The sequence below is a fragment of the Mycteria americana genome, chromosome 2 (genome assembly GCF_035582795.1).
Source record: "Mycteria americana isolate JAX WOST 10 ecotype Jacksonville Zoo and Gardens chromosome 2, USCA_MyAme_1.0, whole genome shotgun sequence".
NCBI lineage: Eukaryota > Metazoa > Chordata > Aves > Ciconiiformes > Ciconiidae > Mycteria > Mycteria americana.
In genome coordinates, this window is record NC_134366.1 from 146,063,906 (window position 1) to 146,083,765 (window position 19,860).

The following is a 19,860-nucleotide window of genomic DNA, read 5'->3' on the forward strand; positions in this document are numbered from 1 at the left end:
GCTAGGCAAAAGCTAAACCAAAGTAGGTAATAGTTACCTGATTTTTAAATTATTTTTGTTGCAAACTAAAAAAATTGCCCAGGTAGGCCAAGACAACTCCTAGGTGTCCAGGTGTAGTGGCCATTGATGAACCAACCCCACATTGCTTAATCTAATTCCTCTTGGAACTCATTTATACTTTTGCTCTCCACTCTATTCTGTAGAGATTAATTCCACAACTTAATTACATATTTTAAAAACAGGCTTCCTTTTGTTTTCATTCCACATTTGTGCTTTCTACATACTGACTGGCAAGTAATAGTAGATAAGTGATCCCCAATTAATTCACTATACCACTGATTTATTTTTTATATATATGAACATTCTTTTGTTCAAATAAAAAAACCCTAGCCTACTAAATGCATTTCAAAAACCTCTTCATACCTTTGTTTGCTTTGCTTCCTTTCTCTATATGTTGTCTTTACTGCTTTATCGTTTTTGATAAAACTATATACTGCATTCAGGATGTGGGTACACCATGCATTTATACAGTGGTATAATGTTTTCTGCCTTGTTTTCAGTGCTTTTTCTAATAATTCTTAGCTTCTTATTTGTGTTTTAGCCACTGCTTCACACCCACCTGTGTAAAGAACCACTTGTAAAGAACATCTTTTCTCTCTTATTCTTTACTAGTGCCTCCAACTCTCTAACCACTTTCATGCCTCTCTTGGTTTTAAAAAGGTTTTCTCATCAGCTGTTATGGTTCTAATAAGCAGTCCTCAGACTATTTCTGGCCATGAGGCTTTTAAAATCTCTTTACTGAGAGGTAGTGGTTAATTTAGACAGTGTTATTGTGATTGAATAGTCAGGTTTATTTTTGTATGCATTATTTTCTATTTAGTGATATAGAGTATACCCTTAACACTTTTACACCATCAGCAAACTTTGTTGCTTCACTTTTGACCCCGTCTCCAAGATCACTCATACATATGTTGAGCATCACAGACTGTATGTCCCCTTGGGCAGTCCTTTCTCTGGTCTAAATTCTAACCACCATTTTCCTTTGTTTCCTCACAATTGTGTTTTCAAAAGGACTTTCTTATCTCACAATGGTTTGATTTCCTTAAGAGCTTTTAGTGAAACAACTTCTTGAAAATCCAAGTATACTTCATTGATCACAACTTTGTACATCTGCTCTTTGAGTAATGAAATGTGAGGCAAGACTCCCCTTTTCTTAGAGAAACAGTCCCCAGTATATTTTGTTTATACACATATTTCCTCATTCTGTTCTTTATGACATTGATCTTCCTGGTATGAAGGTCAGCCTTCCTGGGCTATCATTCCTTGATCTCTCCTAGGAGACTTTTATCAGACTGTGTCACATTTGCTACCTCTTGGTATGGAGGCTGACTTAAATGATAAGCTGTACACTGCAGCAATTTCACATCTGAGTTCTTTTAGAGCTCTTGAGTGAATACCATCTGCTCCTGGCAGTTTGTCACTATTCAGCTTGTTCTAAATCCTCTTCTGTTGACAGACCAGTTGGAGACAATTCCTCAGTCTCCCCTTCTGTAAAGAATTACTCTGTTATGGAAACCTCAGCTCCAGGCCTCATGAGACCTTCCTTTCCTTGAGTCCTTCTTTTATATTCTGCTAAGACGATCCTTTTATATTATGGTTGGCAATTAGCTTCACTGAGTATGTCTACAGTGGCAAGGCATTCAGATCAATCTGTGGAGTGATACAGCTGTTGCTGAGGACCTACTACTCCACTATCTATATTTCACAATACTTTTTTTTTAAAATAAGTATTTTGGTCTACTTCTAATCTAGTTCCATGGACTGAACACCCACCTGGCATGTATTAGGTGAACTCCTTTCCAGTTTAGTTTCATTTGAAAGTAATATCTAGTTCATGAACTCCAAGATTGCTACTCAGCCTGGAACAAAGGATGGTGAAACAAGTTCATATACACAAAGATTTCTCTGTGGGTACATAGCTGATGTCATATGTTGACTCAAACAGTGAAAGTTACTTCTGGGGATTAATTCAACAAAAGGAGAGGGAGTGACACAGAGAGAAGGGAAAAGGGGAAGAGATAACTCTGTTGAGTGGATGTCTAGGAAAAGAAGCGGTGGAGTCGTCCCATGGCAAACATATTCCCTGGGCATCCTCTCCAGTGCACAGGGTCCCCCCAGTAATACTTTCGCACTATGATAACTATATATGGTAACTATATAGTTTTTGTCAGAAGTTGCTCAAGCTCCCTATTGTGGGGTTTCTTTTCTGCTTATAATTGTATTAGCACTGATCGGAGCACATTTTTATCAGGGACAGTTGCATGCTGACTGTGTGTTAAACTTTGCATGTGCATTTTATTAGGTAACATAAATTAAACGTAAACCCTAATGCAAAAGCTACAACCCAAGGGTAGAAAACAGGGGAAAGAAGGGGTGATTCTCATGTGAGTGCCAGTTGCTTCCCCTGAGAGCTAGCCGTAGGATTAATATTGGGAGTTACGAGTTAAAGGCCATAACAATAACAGCATGAGAGCCATGGGGAAAATTACTGCCCAGAAGCACTGGAAAACAGTGCCACAAGAGCTTGGCTGAAAGAGCAGAGAGATGCAGGGGAAAGCCAAGCTACTGAGCTGCAACCAAAAGACTCTGAGCAGTACAAAGGCACCGAAGGCACTGTGCCCACTGGGAGCAGGGATGGCATGGAGAAACTGCACTCTGGATCCAAACTGCAACCTACCAATGCATGTCCAGCCTTTCTGCCTCTAGACGACATCCTGGCCCCATTGTTTCCAAGAAAAGCATTGCAAGAAAAAAATCATTTGACACAAGATACTGCCATTTTTTATTTAACTTGATATAATTAGCAGTATATTTATTTTTCCCTTTTAGAAATGACTTGTTGTTTAAGGATGTCTTTCTACTCCTCTTAGCTTTTTACTTTTCTAATGAACATTTTTGCTTTCTATTATTTTGAAACCTTTTTTTGATTTCTGATATATTTTTACTCATATTTTTAGTAGTCATTATTTTGTATATAAATATTTTGTTTTTTCACCAAATACTTTTAATTCCCTTTTAACTCACCTTCTGTTTGTCTGCATTTTCCCTTTTAGAAGTTAAAGATGTGTTGCTGTCCCAGGTTTCTCTCCATTATAAGAAAATTGAATTGGAGTGCATATAATATGAGGCAGCATATGGTATAGGAGTGGATTGTATTTAGAAAGAGATACACAGAGGTACAATTAGTTTCCAGCTCCCATTTGAAAGTCAGTGATAGCTGGTTGGTTCTAGTCCTCCCCTTTCCCGCCTCCCCCGCCCCAGCTTTGGGGATGACCTACCTTGTATTTAAGCAGCATGACACACAAGCTGTGAAGCATATTATAGTCCTTCCTACCTAGACATAAGGCTAAATTAGATCACTCAGTTTCTGCTGACTCTTTTGTAATTTAATTTACCATAAATCGCACAAAGTATTTTCAGATCTGTGAGATATAGTTTCCAAACAGAAAATTACTTTATTTGTAATCACTGGGAATGACACACTGTGCACTCAGAAAAGCTGTTCACAGGGAATAATTCTTTTAAATTGTAATTATTTGTCTATAATTTTTGAAACAGAAACTAACTCATGAGGACTGAAATAAAAAAAGCCATTTCATACTTGAAAGGCTCCAAAATGTGGTACTGTCTGTTTCCGTGCCCATAAAACAGTTTAGGATAGTGCATATCCGACATATACATCTTCCTTGGTATCTCCCTTGGGTTTTCTAACATTAGAGGACACAGTCCTTGGTACACCGCTCACCAGCTGGAATTACTTACTGCTAATAAAGAGACACCAAAGAGGTATAGTGGTGGTGTTTAAATAAATTTGGTGAAAAGATAACAACTCAACATGACTTTTTTTTTTAAAGTGTGATAGGAAAGAAAAGATAAGTAATGGATTTTTCTCCATTTGATGCATTCACTGCATCATGAATTCATTTTGCTTTATTAATAATCTATTTCTATCGGCTCGTAAGTAAGGTAAGTAAGAAAGCAAGTAAGATCCTTAATTTCCACTAAATAATCTACACACTAACAAAGCAGAAGAAATGTAATAAACCTGCAAGGGAAGCAGTCCTCTTTTCTTTCTTCCTTTTCTTTTTCAGTTAGACAATGCTGGTCTTCAGACTTGTCAATTTTTTGCGTTTATAGAGCAACTTTCTCCCACTTTACCTACTGATCCTACTCAGTGTTGCTACGTTTGGCCTGCAGAGCTGTGTATCATATTTTACATGTAAGTTGCTCAGTTGTTTCTTAGGGATGGTTCTAATTATGCCAGGCAAGATAGTAAATGAGTAGGACACCAGAACTAAAACAGGCAAGTTAATAAATCCAATGACGTATTTAAATTATTTCTTTTACAAAAAATACTTAAAGAATTTCAATGGCAAAATCTAATATACATAATGGCTAATCACTATAGCTTTTTTATTCTTTTTCTCACTGGATGATGCAGTATGTGCCATATCTCAGTACTATTTTGCATTTTTTACTCCTGCGTGTTGTCCACTGTTTCCAGTAGCAACTAAACAAACACCAAGTCAATTAAAATTGATGGAAACTGAGAATACTATATTTATTCAAATCGAGGTGTGTCTCTTAACATTAAGCATGGTTTACAAATCTCATTGCAAATGAGGTACCATGCAGCTAGCACAGTATCATCTGCAAGAGAAATGTAGCATTAATAAAATAAATGAATATTCTATATGGTATTTCCTAAGAGTAAGCTTCAGAGAGTAATGGAGTCTGTATTGCCTTATTCACAGTCTTTTTAGACTGTGACTCTGGTGGGAAATCTCACAAGAGGAAGCTGTTAGCATTTTCAGCATTTCTAGCATTAGACTGAAATTCTGTGATAACAGATTTTCTTTCCTTTTGAATGTCATTAAAAAAGAAAAAAGCTTTTTATCAAAGCTGGGAAGGGCAGGGAAGTATGTGTGTGTTGGGGGGAACTTGTGAGTCAGTCTCCACAGTTTTCACAAAGACTGACTCAGTTTGAATTTGAAGTGAAAGTCTGAGGTACTTTTTTTTTTAGGATCAAATTGCCTCTTTATGAAATTACTTTTTTAAAATAAAGCAACACTATATATACAAAAATGTACTTGAAATAATGTCTACAAGCTCAAGAGAGGTGAGCTGCAAAACCTTCAGACCACACTGCTAGCTCTTAAACCTTTGGGAGGAGCTGCAAGGGTGGTCAGGAGAAGCAACGAGACAGACCATGAAATATGAGAGGTATCATGGGCTCCAAAAAGGACTTGTGTGCTGCCATTTGATTTCTGCTAAGCTTTTTGATCCATGCCTTTTGAAAAATAATAGCATCTGAAAGAGGACAGGCAAAACTTATATGTGTTTATGTTATCAGGTATGATTTCCAAGCAACAGGGGACAATGCTGTATCCAAATGAAAGATAGATAATTTTCATCTGTAGCCTACAGACTGTGAGACATTTAAAGCTTCAGCAAGTATCTAGGGAAGTTATAAGCTCATAAACATTTCCTGTACCTGGGCTGTGTACCTCTTCAATCATTATAAAAGGGTCTAATTGGGAAAATGGATGCATTAAGGAGTTACCGCAATTGAATTTCACCCTCAGAGGATGAACTTGAGCTGCATCTAGAATGGAGAGCTGTGGTACTCAAGATAAGATAGTGAGGTTTACACCTCATTTGTGCTCTGAAATTCCTGCAAATAAGTCTCTCATTACAGTTTCTCACCATAAATCTTTTCAGGTTAAATTTGCTTCATAGGACATAGGATATTTTACTTTTCCTCCTTCAGGCTCAGTAATTCGTTCTTACTGAAAAAAAAGTGTCTTTCTTCTTCTAGCTATTAAGACATAATAAGGTTGCTAGACATCCGGTATCTAAAAGTTGATTGTGAATTGTCCATCTCGGAACCTAGAACATTTGAACATATATTCTCACTGCTACAACTCAAATAGTTTTTGCCATTTTTACCTTTCCACTCGGAGAACTCAGTCATAACTAAACTGCCATAACTCTAAGATGACGGGCATTTTTATTCTTCTTTAAATGCCACTGAAAAAGATTCCAAGTTTGAAGAGTGCTTTAAAAAGAGGAAAAGCACATTCTGAGAAGTACGCCAACACTCTTGCACTAAAACCTGTTAAGACACAGGCACTCGTTTTCTGGTTAAGCTCATGCATGAGTCATAGAAAAGTCCAAATCCTTTTGCCTTTATACCATTTAAACAGTTTATAAATCCTCTGAAAAACAGAACATATTTTACTCAATGCTTTTGCTCTTATTTACTAAGAAACCTCTGCTTTGGATTTTTCTTGTCTAATGACTGCTTACATTATTTGATTGACACTGGTTTTTACTATCAGGATTTTAGGAAGATGCTGCTGTTTTCTTCTTGCAATAAATTACGATAGTATTTTTTTTTAAATGTGATTATATATAAATATGGCATTAGAATAATGTTTAAGTATGAACAGTAAAAGGATCTACAAAGATTAGTTTTCTCCTTTGCATTTACAATTAAACTTTACCAATTCTGTATGTTATCCCACCTTTTCTTCCTCAGTTTGTCATACATAAAGTTTGAGATTATTTTACAGTTTTATTTTCACTGAGGGGAAATGACAGTACCAGAAGACTGCATTTCCAAAATGTACTCCTACCAAACAAACAAAACAACAACAACAACAAAAAAATCGGTGCTTTGAGTATACAGTAAGCTGAATGGCCAAAGGCTTTCTCTATCAGGGCACGTCTGGGATAAGTTCTCCCCATATTATACAGCTTTAGTGTTGGACGTATGTATCTTGTTGTATATCACTCTCCTGTAACAAGAAATCCTAATTTTTAATGAGCTGAGACTTTGAAGGTTTGTATTAGAAAATAGACTTTCTCCCCATAAAAGCACACTATTTCAGGGCTGTGTACTGAACTAAAGTTTCCACACTATTGCCTCCAAAAGGGCCCTTTACCATAGCAACATCACCACAGAAAGCAGTTGTGCCAAAAACACTTCCCATAAATAAAAGACAATTACATGAACTTGGTGTCCACAAACTTTGCCACAAAAATGTTTAACAATATTAATGTCTGATCTAGTCTCAAAAATTTAGTAGTGTGGCATCCTGCTTTCACCTTTCTGCATTTTATATGTGACTGGTTAGCTATTTCATTCTTTTTATTGTTGATGCCCTTGCTAATTTGAGGGAGAAGGTGTAGTTGCTAGCCAAAAGATAAAATGCTGAAAGGTTAAGGCAATAAAGCACATTACTATATTTCATGGTAGAGAAAATTACTTACCTGTTATTGTTGTTCAGTGAAGAAGTGAAACATTCAAGCATCCGTTTCTTAATGGTTTTCCTTGACAGTGACCAGGTGTCTCAGTGCCAGATAAAACAAAATGCTGGGCAGATTTTCTAACAGCTTTTGTCTCTCTGCTTAACCCAAGTGGCCTTTTAAAGTCTAGCCTGTGAAAGGAGTCTTGAGGGTTTGAGGGAACAGTTAGGAATAATCCAGTGATTAAGGAGAGAGGTACGTATGACTAGTGTGCAGCTTTTTACTCATTCATCTTTATAACATTTAGGGCTTAATTTTGCCTGGCAGTATGCTGATAAACACCTGGCCCTGAAAGTCCAGCAGCATTCTTTCTTTTTTTTTTTTTTTTCCCCCCTGTCATATGCAATTCCTTGTCTGGCCATCTCATGTTCTGGAGTATGGGGACCAAAAGTCAATTCTCCCTTCACTGCAATTCGGCAAGCTTTGGGTGATCTCCAGGTGGTCCTGAAGTTAGACTTCTGTGTTTAATGTCTCCCCACAGTCCCCTGGGTTATTCTTGAATCCCTTCTGTTATCCAAGAAAGGGCAGTTTAGAAATCAGGTGAGGTATGCAGTCCTTGATAACCTGTAAGTTTTGTACCCTATAAATCTTGCAGCTGAAAGAAAGGCAGCTTAGTGCGGGGTGGACAAAATACTAAGTAATCTAAGAATCAGATTTCATTCTTTGATGCACAGTTGGCATCACATTTAATACAAAATCATCTGTGTAGTGTGAGCATTGGGAGAGAAATGAAAGTTCTGAGTAGTTTGTGTCTTCAAGTAAATTACACAGCCTGACACATCTGCTGGCAGGACCAAGCTATTAATGGGATTTTCACCACAGTCTAGAAAAGGATACACAGCATTTATTTTATGCTGTAGTTTGTTATGACTCTTTTCCTTTAACAATCTGTGAACTACCTAAGCCCCACTCTGAGAGTAAAATTATTGCATATCTTCTTTCCTGACTCACTGGACTTGTTTATTGGAATGGGATTGGGAACAGCTAGTGTTTGCTTTCAGAGCAGGTTATATTTAAATGCTCCTGGTGCTGGCTGTAAACCTTGCTTGTGGGCTGTCCTTTGATCTCTATCCTGCATGAACCAATTCCGCCTGTGGCCTGTAGTGACTTACTATGGAAACGGATAAAGCAAGATTTGGGTGCATATTCTATAGCTGTACAAATCTCAGGCATTTCTACGATTTATCATTTGACACAACAAAAGAGTTTGTCTCGCAGGTGGGGAAACCTGTAAGACTGGATAAATTTTCAGTCTCATGCAATAAACACTGTAAAACACTAGATTCAGTTTAATTTAGTCAAGAATTCTTCAGAATACAAATGTGAACACATTCGGCTGTAGGAGAACTACCTCTTTCAAGGTGACAGACACCTACCTAAAGGTAGGCAGGTAGTTACACTATGGGAGATGGACAGCTGCTATGAGGACCAGATTTGTTAGTGACACAGATCAGTCACTATTGTGAATCACATTTGAAAAATCTAAAATCTAAAATTATAGATGGCCTAAACATTAAAAAAAAAAATGTTTTCTAGGTTCATTTCATGCCAGACACATGGAATAAGTAGAAAGTGACACGTCATCCTTTTTTGTGGCTAAAACCAAAACAGTTGTTTATCTTAAAATTGTCTAGCAGAAGCAGCCTGGTGTGATGTCCAATACCAATATGGGAGGCTCCAAGCAAATACCCTGTGTACATGGTTTTTACACTCTACTTTAGATATGCATTTTCTAATCATTTGTTAATCACAGTGGTTAACACAGGAGAGTGTAATTATTACTGGCAGCACAGATAGCTTTTAACAAAATTACATCCCTACTTATTATCATATTACCATAGTTACATTATTATTACAGAATAACCTTTACTTAATTACTAACCAAAAGCAATTATGGCAAATGATTTGAACATTTTAATTTAGTGAAAATATCTTACTTCCCTTTACGAACAACAAATATCATCACAGCCAGGTAATAGGATAAGTCGCATATATCAATGTACACTTAATGTAGTTCATACAAATTCCTTAGGCCAGAATGTTCCTTCCCGTGTTCCTGCAAAACTAAATGACCGCAGTAAGGTTAACCTGAAGAGAAAATCTGATTCTTTTAACAGGCTGTTAAATCTGCACTTTATGTCATGCTGTAATGATGGTTACAGCAATGCACAATAATTAGTATGTGCATAGTATGAGTTTAGTATGTAACTTTGGCTGAGTTTTTCTTGAAGACAGGCTGCAGACTGAAAATATTCTCTGTAGTTCTGGAGATGCACAAAGTTTGGAGGTGTTTAACATCTGGACATTTTATATGGGGTTTATCTCTGTTGCATATTGCTATTTAACATGAAAAAAATCCCAATTCCGGCATTGTTTTGGTAAGAGTAATTTCCACAGTATCTATAAATTTTGCCTATAGAAAAGGAAAATAACTTATTTTATGCTACATCATATTATTTCAGTTTATCCAATTGCAGAGACATCTCCTAAGAACAGAACAGGATATAGTCAGGCAGCTGTAGTACTAGGATTAGATCAATATACAATAGCTATGAACATACAAAAAGACGTTGTTCCAAAAATTCTAAATGTTGAACAGGAAGTAGATAAGAAAAGCCCGTCTTAACTGTGGGATTAAGGGAAAAGTGTAGAGAAAGCTAGGAAACCGGTTACCAAAATAACTACATGTAAAGAAAGGCTGAAAAAGCAATAGTGGGTTCCATATGCAGGTTCTCAACTGCACACTTGCAGGTGTTCATGCTTGCTTTACAATACTCAGTCCCAGGGAGCAAGAGGGAATGGGTTCAGGAGAACAATAGTAACAATCCCAGTAAAGCCACAGAGATTTAGGAGAGAAAATGTCTTCTATTGTGCAATGGAAATAAAAAAAGACATTTAAGCAGAGTGGGGAAGTGGGGAAGATTCTAAAGTATAAATGCAACTGTTGTGTAGTTTGTGATAGAAGTAAAGAAATGTTACTGGTCATTTTATGTGAGCTATAAGCTCTAAACAAGAATAAAAACGTATTTTGAGGCTGTGATCCTATGGTTCTGAATCCCTTCTGAGTACTCAGCAAGTCAGGGAAATGAAAGCTAACACGACTGAACTGTGCATACACAGCTTGGCAGACAGGTCTCCACAATAACGGTTCTACTGCATGTAAGCAAATCGTCTTTGCATCACTTGCATGGTTTTTCTTGGTGTGGCCAGGATGTATGAGATGTGTTACATGTGCTTGCATAGACTTCAAATGTGCTATTCAGTTATTTTAACCTGTTCTGCCAGCAGTTTGTAAATCCGAAGTATGTAGTGCTTGGTAGATCTCCCACCAAAGTCAGTGAGACTGGCAATTTTTCATGAAGAAGGGAGGATCATTTACTTTTTAGTTTTCATGAGGGCAGGTATGTCAAAAAAAGCAACATTTCTAATCTGCAGTAATTGCTGTGAAGTATTTAAACTGTCTTTCATTGCAGCTGTCTAATTGACAGGCAGTCTGAATATAGAATGATTGACACTCTTTAAGGTAAACATGCAGACTTATTATGCAAAAGGAAGCACTGCCTTGAGATAGTGATATAACATCCAGCACTGATGCTGTGTTGTATGTTACCATCTACAGCCTTACAAGTACTTTGACTGAATACAAGGACTTCTCTAAATAAGAACACATAAGACATCCTTATAGCTAGTGATGACTTTCTTCTCTGAAGGATGTCTTCTTAGACTTCTGTTTTATTGCCACAATTAATATGGGCAAAGATACGGAATAAATGACGAAAGTGCACAGGGCAATCTGATCAGAGAGAAACAAGAAAGGGGATACCAGTTTCAAAAGATATTTCATCCAACTTTCAGTCATAAATAATTCTTAAAATGATTACATGGTTTGCCACAGAGAAACTAAGTTTTTGCTGCTTTATTTTTGCCTTTAGCTTTCATTACATTGTTAGTTACCTATTTCAATACAAGATATCCTCCCACCCTATCCTTAACTCAGTATACCACAAGTCTATGTATGTATGTCTACAATTTGATTTATTGTTATTATCTTGAGAATATTTGTGCTGAAAAGAATACTTCAGGAAAATATGGCTGGAAATGTTGTCCAAGTTCCATGCCTAGTTTACTTCTGAAGGAGAGCATCATTCAGAGCCAGATTACAAAGTTCATTTTGATCCTTAAAAATGTTTTATTTTATGCCAGTTAAAGCAAACAGGCAAATAAAAATTTCTACCTCTGCTGCCAGGTAACCTAGTGAACAGATATGACATTTCATTCCTCCAAAGGTACATAAGGGCCATGTTGCTTTTTCCAAGAGTATCAGAAACACCTTTGAAGTGATCAGCGCTACTGATCATAGTACTGAGGGCCCTTCAGAATAACTGGGTTGTGAGATTTCATACTAAGCTGCAGATCTGTTCTTGAAGGTGTGGACCCAGTATCTCTTAAATGCCTCTATATGTTTTTCCAGTATGCTTTGCTTGAACATCACATACACAAGGAAGGTCTTGAGGTTAAATTAGCTCTGTGGACATTATAGGAAGATAAAATATTTGATTAAGTATGAAAAGAAGTCTTTTAGCCTTAATACGCTCAGCTCACAGCTGCACTTAAGGCAATTATATATAATGTCTATTAGTCCATTTCTAATTATATCTATCATAACATCCTATTTATGCTTATGACTGCTGTGTACTTCATCACGTTATTCATTGGTTTCTCCCTAAAGATGCTTAGTTTTCTTTCCACAGTGTTTTCAGCCACTAAGAAGCTATCAGTGTATATAAGCAGACAAAATTAATCACTTCCATATAATTTTCCTTGCCATTGTTGATACATAATTTTGTCATTGTACTGGCCCATTTTATTCATTCTTTGCAACCTTAGAGCCTGCAGCATTCAACATTAAAAATAACTCCTCATGAACAGCCTCTTTTCCAACTTTCTTTATTCACTTCTTCTTTCAAGCCACTGTTTAAATGTTTAACAGTCCTGATCCCCCAAATCACTCTACTAATAAATTATTTTCATTCCGAGAGTTACTAATTAGAAACCTTGAGGAACTATTCTGGAAGCAGGATACTCTTCAGTCTGAGAGAAAATAGCATTTTTTTTCTTATTTATTCCCATTTTTTAAATTCCCGGTCTTTAATTTTATTCATTATAACAGTTTCCATTATTAATCAGCCAGTGATTTTTCACTCTCATATTTTGGTAAGGAACTTCTATTAAAAGCTTTAAAAATGTCTGAATAAATTGTAGCTGCCTAGTTTACCTTAGACCTTTTACTCTTAAATCTTTAGTTACCTACACAGGTGAAATACTAAAGCCAGAACTGAGATTTGTAATTTGTTTCATCTGGGCTAGACATGCACACAATAGTCTTATCTTACCTAGTGGCAATAAAACTATGTTTTTAAAACATGAATAATTGCTTGGTTACTAGCCAGGAAAGTCCTTTTTATATCTAAACACGCATTGCACATAGGACAACTGGAACAATAGCTGAATACTGATTATGGCTATTTCTGAATTTTCCCACAATTTTGATACATGGAAATAAAAGCATTAGTCCTTCTAGACTCACTAAAGCTATAATAACATTAATGTAACTTTTAAAACAGTTTCCTTCCTTCACATCATTTAAAAACATTGTTCTAGGTGAGTAAATATTACCTGATTAAAATAGTAGTTCTACTTTAAAAGGTATGTATTTTATATTTCCTGTATATTTCATATAAAATGCCACTTCCTCAATGCTTTAAGTGATATTACATAGGTATTGCATTAAAGCATATGAGAGTTTAAGGAAACACATCATTAGTAGTTTATATGCTACATAGAGCTACTTCTGGTGCCTAGCGGAAATAAATTTAAATTCGTACCCTGACATTCCAGGCTGCATACAGTCGAAAACAAGCTGTAGCCATGGATTTTCCTGTACCTTATTCTTGACTTTTTCACAATTAATGAACAAGCAATATACTTTAGACCAGTAATGAACATCCTTTTCATGACGCACGATTCCTTCTTGCAAAGTCATACTTAAAGTAAATTGCAAGCACACATGCTAACGACAGCCAAGGCCTGAAAATGCAAAGATTAATTGTATCTGAATGAGAGAGCAAAGATAAACAGAACATTTGGGGCACTATCATTTGCTTCTGTCATTAATTTTTAGCCCTAAGTCATTACAATTGGAAGGGTAATCTGTTGGGCGAGGTAGGTACTGGATATGAGAAGGCTACTGTATTGTATACTTGCTGTAACATACAACCATAAAATTCAAGGCATTAGTATATGTTAATTCCTTAGGAATACTCAAAAGCTTTTCCATAGGCCTTAATTTCTTTAAAGGAAGAAAGTTTTGGTGTCTGGAATGTGTTTCATCCTGGTGTCTTCCTATCTTGCTCTGTATCAATTTGGTTAAAGAATTGTCACCACCAGGTAGATTTTTTTTAAATTCTGCTCAGGCTCTCTGACTAGAACTCATTTCTCCTCTTCCTCAAACTCTCTAATTTGCCTTTTTCCTGAGAATAACATTTGTTCAGAGAATAAGTATTTGACTAACACCAGCCTTATTTGCTGATGTCCTTACCGTTTCCTGAAATGAAAAAGCTCCATATTAGGGAACCGAGGATCCTTAATTCCAGGCCTCATAAGTATTATAGGAGAAGCACAGTTCTTTTAGAGGTGGTGAGCCACTCGCTCACTCCCCCACCCAGTTGGATGGGGGAGAGAATCAGAAGGCTAAAAGTGAGAAAACTTGTGGGTTGAGATAAAGACAGTTTTAATAATTAAAAAAAAAGTTAAAAAATGAACCCAAAAACTATAAAGAGGAAAAGAAACAAACCCAAGAAAATGAAGTTATGCAAAAAACCCTCAATTGTTCACTACCAACTGACAGATGCTCAGCCTGTCCCTGAGCAACGGCAGCTCTGGCCAACCTCCCTTCTCCCTCAGTTTTATTGCTGATCACGACATCACATGGTGTGGGATATTCCTTCGGTCAGTTGGGGTCAGCTGTCCCAGCTGTGTCCCCTCCCAGCTTCTTGTGCACCCCCAGCCTACTCGCTGGTGGGGTGGGGTGAGGAGCAGAAGAGGCCTTGACTCTGTGTAAGCACTGCTCAGCAGGAACTAAAACATCCCTGCGTTATCAACACTGCTTTGGTCACAAATCCAAAGCATAGCCTCATACAAACTACTATGAAGAAATTTACCTCTATCCCAACAAAAAACAGTACAAATGGAGAAAAGCAGAAGAAATAGATGAACTGCCAAATTCTAGTCTAATTTCTATTGGTTTGTGAATGAGAACAACTATTGTAGTAACAATAGAGAAAATCATCTTTCATGTTGTTTGGTTTGTTTATTCAATTATTTTGTTTCCTTTATTTCCTTTGATTTCCTTTGATTTTAATAAATAATGATTGAAAAGTACTGTGATGAAGGAGTGATTATCCAACTACTATGAAGGCATATAGGCAGATGAGTTAGAAAAAATGGAATATGAAGAAGATCTATGTTTAATATTATCAGGTTTGATTTATGTAGGAAAATGTATTTTTAACTGACCACTTTTTTTCCTCAATCCCTTGAAGACTTTTTTAATGCTTCTTTGAGTATATCAGAAACTGAGATAGAAATCCAATATATGTGCCACAGACCAAGGAATTAAAAGGTTTTCAGATTTGTCTTTGTAACTTCACAGCATGACTAATAGTTTCAGATAGAAATAGAGAGATACTTTAACTTGCAAAGAGCTGACACAGATGCAAGTTTAGTTTCACAATAACTTTTTAATGGGAAAATTGTGATAAATAAAAATTACTTTTGTGTTCTAAATTAAAGAGCACTTTAAGATCAATATTATTAAATGTGCTTTTTAGCTACAATTTCCCTTTAGGTTACCAGATAATGTCTTTTTTTTTTTCAAAAGCAGAAAAGAGCAAAGAGCCATTAGAAAGTAAAAGAAGCAGAGATAGGAGGGAAATTTCTATTTAATGGGCAGAGGAGACATTGGTCAATAAGTACTAGCACATGCAAAACCACATACTTTATGTTCGAATTCTGTAACAAAGGCGTAGTAACTAAATGTTATTGCAATAGTCCACTGCTTTGTTGTTGCTGCTGGGAGTTAAATAATAATGAAAACAAATGGGTTCCTTTTTCTGTAAAGAGCCTTGATAATCTCTCTCATGGTAGACACTTAAACGTTCACTTTGAATTCTATAACTCAAATTCTTCGCTCAAGCAAATGGCTGAGTTCCTGCTCAATAGCATTAAAAACACCTGAAAGAGCTTTTCAGTTTAAATATCTAAAAGTATTTTACTTCCTGGGACATTAAATATTTGTGGCTTAAAAGCAGTAAAGTTTATTTAGATCATTTGTTAAAGAGGAGCACTGTTCTTCAGAGAATCTGGAAACTGCCCAAGGCAAGACCGTATGATCAGTCTTGCAGTGTTTGTTATCACTGTGGAATTGCTTTAGCTGAGTGTTTCACGAAGACTAAAGCTGGCAAAGCCAATAGTGAACGAAGTGACTACAAAGTTAATGCTGCAAGAGTGACCCATGATTTAAACATTAGATTTGATGGAACAACTTTGAGATACTTTAATTACTGTGCTAAATAACTAAGCTGCATGTCTTGTGTAACATACAGGGGTTTAACAGTAAGTTTTGCTAAAGGCATAGATGCATACATTTCACAGAATCACAGAATCACAGAATCATATAGGTTGGAAAAGACCTTTAAGATCATCGAGTCCAACCATAAACCTAACACTGCCAAAACCACCACTACACCATGTCCCTAAGCACCTCATCCAAATGTCTTTTAAATACCTCCAGGGATGGCGACTCAACCACTTCCCTGGGCAGCCTGTTCCGATGCTTGATAACCCTCTCGGTGAAGAAAAATTTCCTAATATCCAGTCTAAACCTCCCCTGGCGCAACTTGAGGCCATTTCCTCTTGTCCTATCACTTGTTACCTGGGAGAAGAGACCGACCCCCACCTCTCTACAACCTCCTTTCAGGTAGTTGAAGAGAGCGATGAGGTCTCCCCTCAGCCTCCTTTTCTCCAGGCTAAACAGTCCCAGCTCCCTCAGCCGCTCCTCATAAGGCTTCTGCTCCAGACCCTTCACCAGCTTCGTTGCCCTTCTCTGGACACGCTCCAGCACCTCAATGTCCCTCTTGTAGTGGGGGGCCCAAAACTGAACACAGTATTCGAGGTGCGGCCTCACCAGTGCCGAGTACAGGGGCACGATCACTTCCCTAGTCCTGCTGGCCACGCTATTTTTGATACAAGCCAGGATGCCATTGGCTTTCTTGGGCCGCCTGGGCACACTGCTGGCTCATATTCAGGCGGCTGTCAACAAACACCCCCAGGTCCTTCTCTGCCAGGCAGCTTCCCAGCCACTCTTCCCCAAGCCTGTAGCATTGCATGGGGTTGTTGTGACCCAAGTGCAGGACCTTGCACTTAGCCTTGCTGAATCTCATACAATTGGCCTCGGCCCATCGATCCAGCCTGTCCAGGTCCCTCTGTAGAGCCTTCCTCCCCTCAAGCAGATCAACACTCCTGCCCAGCTTGCTGTCATCTGCAAACTTACTGAGGGTGCACTCGATCCCTTCGTCCAGATCATTGATAAAGATGTTAAACAGAACTGGCCCCAACACCGAGCCCTGGGGAACACTGCTTGTGACTGGCCGCCAACTGGAGTAAACTCCATTCACCACCTCCATTTGTCACATTTGTGATATTTGTGTAAGATATCTTAAGATTGCATGATGGCATAAATGATATAGTGCATGACCACAAACTTGCAAGGTACAGCTCACATAAATAGTAGCTGTATTGCAATTGTTAGACTTAGTACAAACTGTAGTGTCATTAAGTGGAAAAAGCTAGTTAAAACAGCATAAACCACTAAGGTTGAAGTAATGGTTCTTTGGAGTTGAATTTGACTCCAGGAGAATAAATGAACTTATTAGATATCACTATGATTAATAGTGACAAATTAAAATAAATCTGAACTCCCCAAATGGTTTATATATTCATATGTGTCAATAACTTATTTTGCAAACCTATTCAAAGAACAGCCAAAGAACATAAGATAGTGTGCAAAATGATTAAACTTATTCCTGACACAAATGTTCAGCTTTCTGATGCAGAACTGAAAGATCTCAGCATGCATACCATCAAGGAATACCAGGAAAAAGGAAGAACAGATAGCAGTGTATCTATCACTGAGACTTTATCATCAGGTTATAAAATAATATGTTGATTTTGCAGGTGTTGAAACCGTTTTGCAGTTTTGCAGGTTTGCAGGTGTTTTGCAGTTATATTCTGACTCTTCTGTGTATGATGTCATCTGTTAGAGTTACACTTCTGAAAAAAAAAAAAAAAGTATTATTCTCTTTCCAAAAACAGAACTGAAGATGCTATCAAAGGCAGATTTTATATTCTTCAAGAGGAAAAATTGGATCATCATAGATAAGAATTCTGGAAAGGAATGTATTTGTGATGTAGTTCAGACATAAAATTTAAGTTCTAATTCTGTTAGACTGAATAAAAGGAATTTGCAAGAGTCCTTATTGTCCTTGTTCAAGAAATATCCTCTCAGAGAACTTGCTAATTCAGAAGATCAGTCAAAGACTAACAATACGAAATACGACTCAGATTTCTGAGTTCTGACAAGTGAAGTTGGGTGACTCACTGTTGGAGCCTCAGCTTGATAGTTTTCTTTTCCTGTTCTATTTTGTGTCACTGTTTCCACTTACAATTATGCTATAAAAAGAATTTTTATTTTTTCCCTGGAAATTTCCTGATAGTTCCAACGAAATTTGGAAGAGCTATCTTGGTTTATTTCATGAGATAATAATATGCTATTAAATCACTGCATATTAGATACTGTTAGGTGGTGTGGTTATTTTTTAGAAAAAAATTATTTTCTTTAAAAATGATCAAACGATTTCCTATAAATTCTTCACCACACCTACAATATCGAGAAAGGCTTTTTTGCATCGTACATGGAGGACCATCATTTTGATGATGTATGACTTTAAGTGTCACTGCCTTTATGATGAATAACACTAGGCAACATTGCTCAAGTGATGGATAACACAAAGAGCCATTGCTCTGATGATGTATTCTAGTAAGGGGACAATCCTGATGTAAAATACATAATAAGAGCAGGTTGCTTGGAGTTATCTATCATCACAGCAATAATTGTCAATGCTATATACCCTACTGGTAGCATTGGTCTGACAGTACGGAATAAGAATAGAATCTCTTTACAGATGTGGCATGGATCACATTTATTGCATAAAATATGGATGAAATGAGAAAAACTAATCCCTGTTTCTTGTTTATGCTCTGTTTTTGAAAGCACGTCTCTCTTGAGACAATAGAGCTGTAAAAATTAGATACCATTGGTTAATAACTCTGCTGCCTGTGTCTCCAAAATTAAGCACTGTCTGGAATATGCAAATAAATCATGTTTTCTGTAGACAAAACTATGCTTCTGACACTGCTCGTGTAATTCCAGAATATATTTCACTATGACAATGTGTAGTATATGGCAGGTTTTCTGTTGTCATCTATGGCTGCACTAGCCAGTGAATTAAATTGTAGACCAGGGGGCTACGGCCATAGAGCTACGCGGTAGTGATGGCATGATGGACTTACAGCTTCAGCCATGGGACCTTATTAGATTATAAAGGTGCATTTAGTCTTTACATGGAATATTTCGATGAATGTTTGCAATAATGTGTTTAAAGTTATTATACAAATCAAAATGTGAAACTCGGGATGGATGTACTTACATTACAGCATTGCTATGTAATTAACAGGCATACTGAACTAAGATGTGAGCAGGCAGGAACTACATTTGCATAATGATATGGTGATAATGAAAAGGACAGATGTAAAGTCATAGCTCATGACTCAAGTGATAGTCATGAAAATTGGCTTCTTGATGCGGTATTCACATTTGAGAAAGAATGAGGAACTTAGTTGAGAATTACCCTATAAATCTTGGTCACTGGGACATCCATGTTATGTTAGATGGGGTGCTTTATCGATTTTTGTAATAGCTAATTCAGAACTATTATATGGTGTAACATGGTGGCAAAAAATGCTGATCATGAAGAAGTGTGACAGAAAAAAGCTGATTTTAATGATTCTCTGTCACATTATGCCTTGCAGATTAAACTTTTTTACACCCAAATGCAATCATTTCCAGTTCTTAAATGAGACTAAACAACATTTTCAGTCTAATCTGATGCTATGACCTGAAAATAAACAGTAAATTGATTTTATACTAAGTAAAATAGGCTTGTTCAAATAATACGTGCCAAGTGTGGTTTTTAATCTCCAAAGATTATCTTTCAGAGTACAGATCAAGAAACCAACACAATTTTTCTCTTATACACCCCAACATATTCTGTAAAAAGGGTTTCCATGCTCATTTGCTTCCAGGTACCTTTG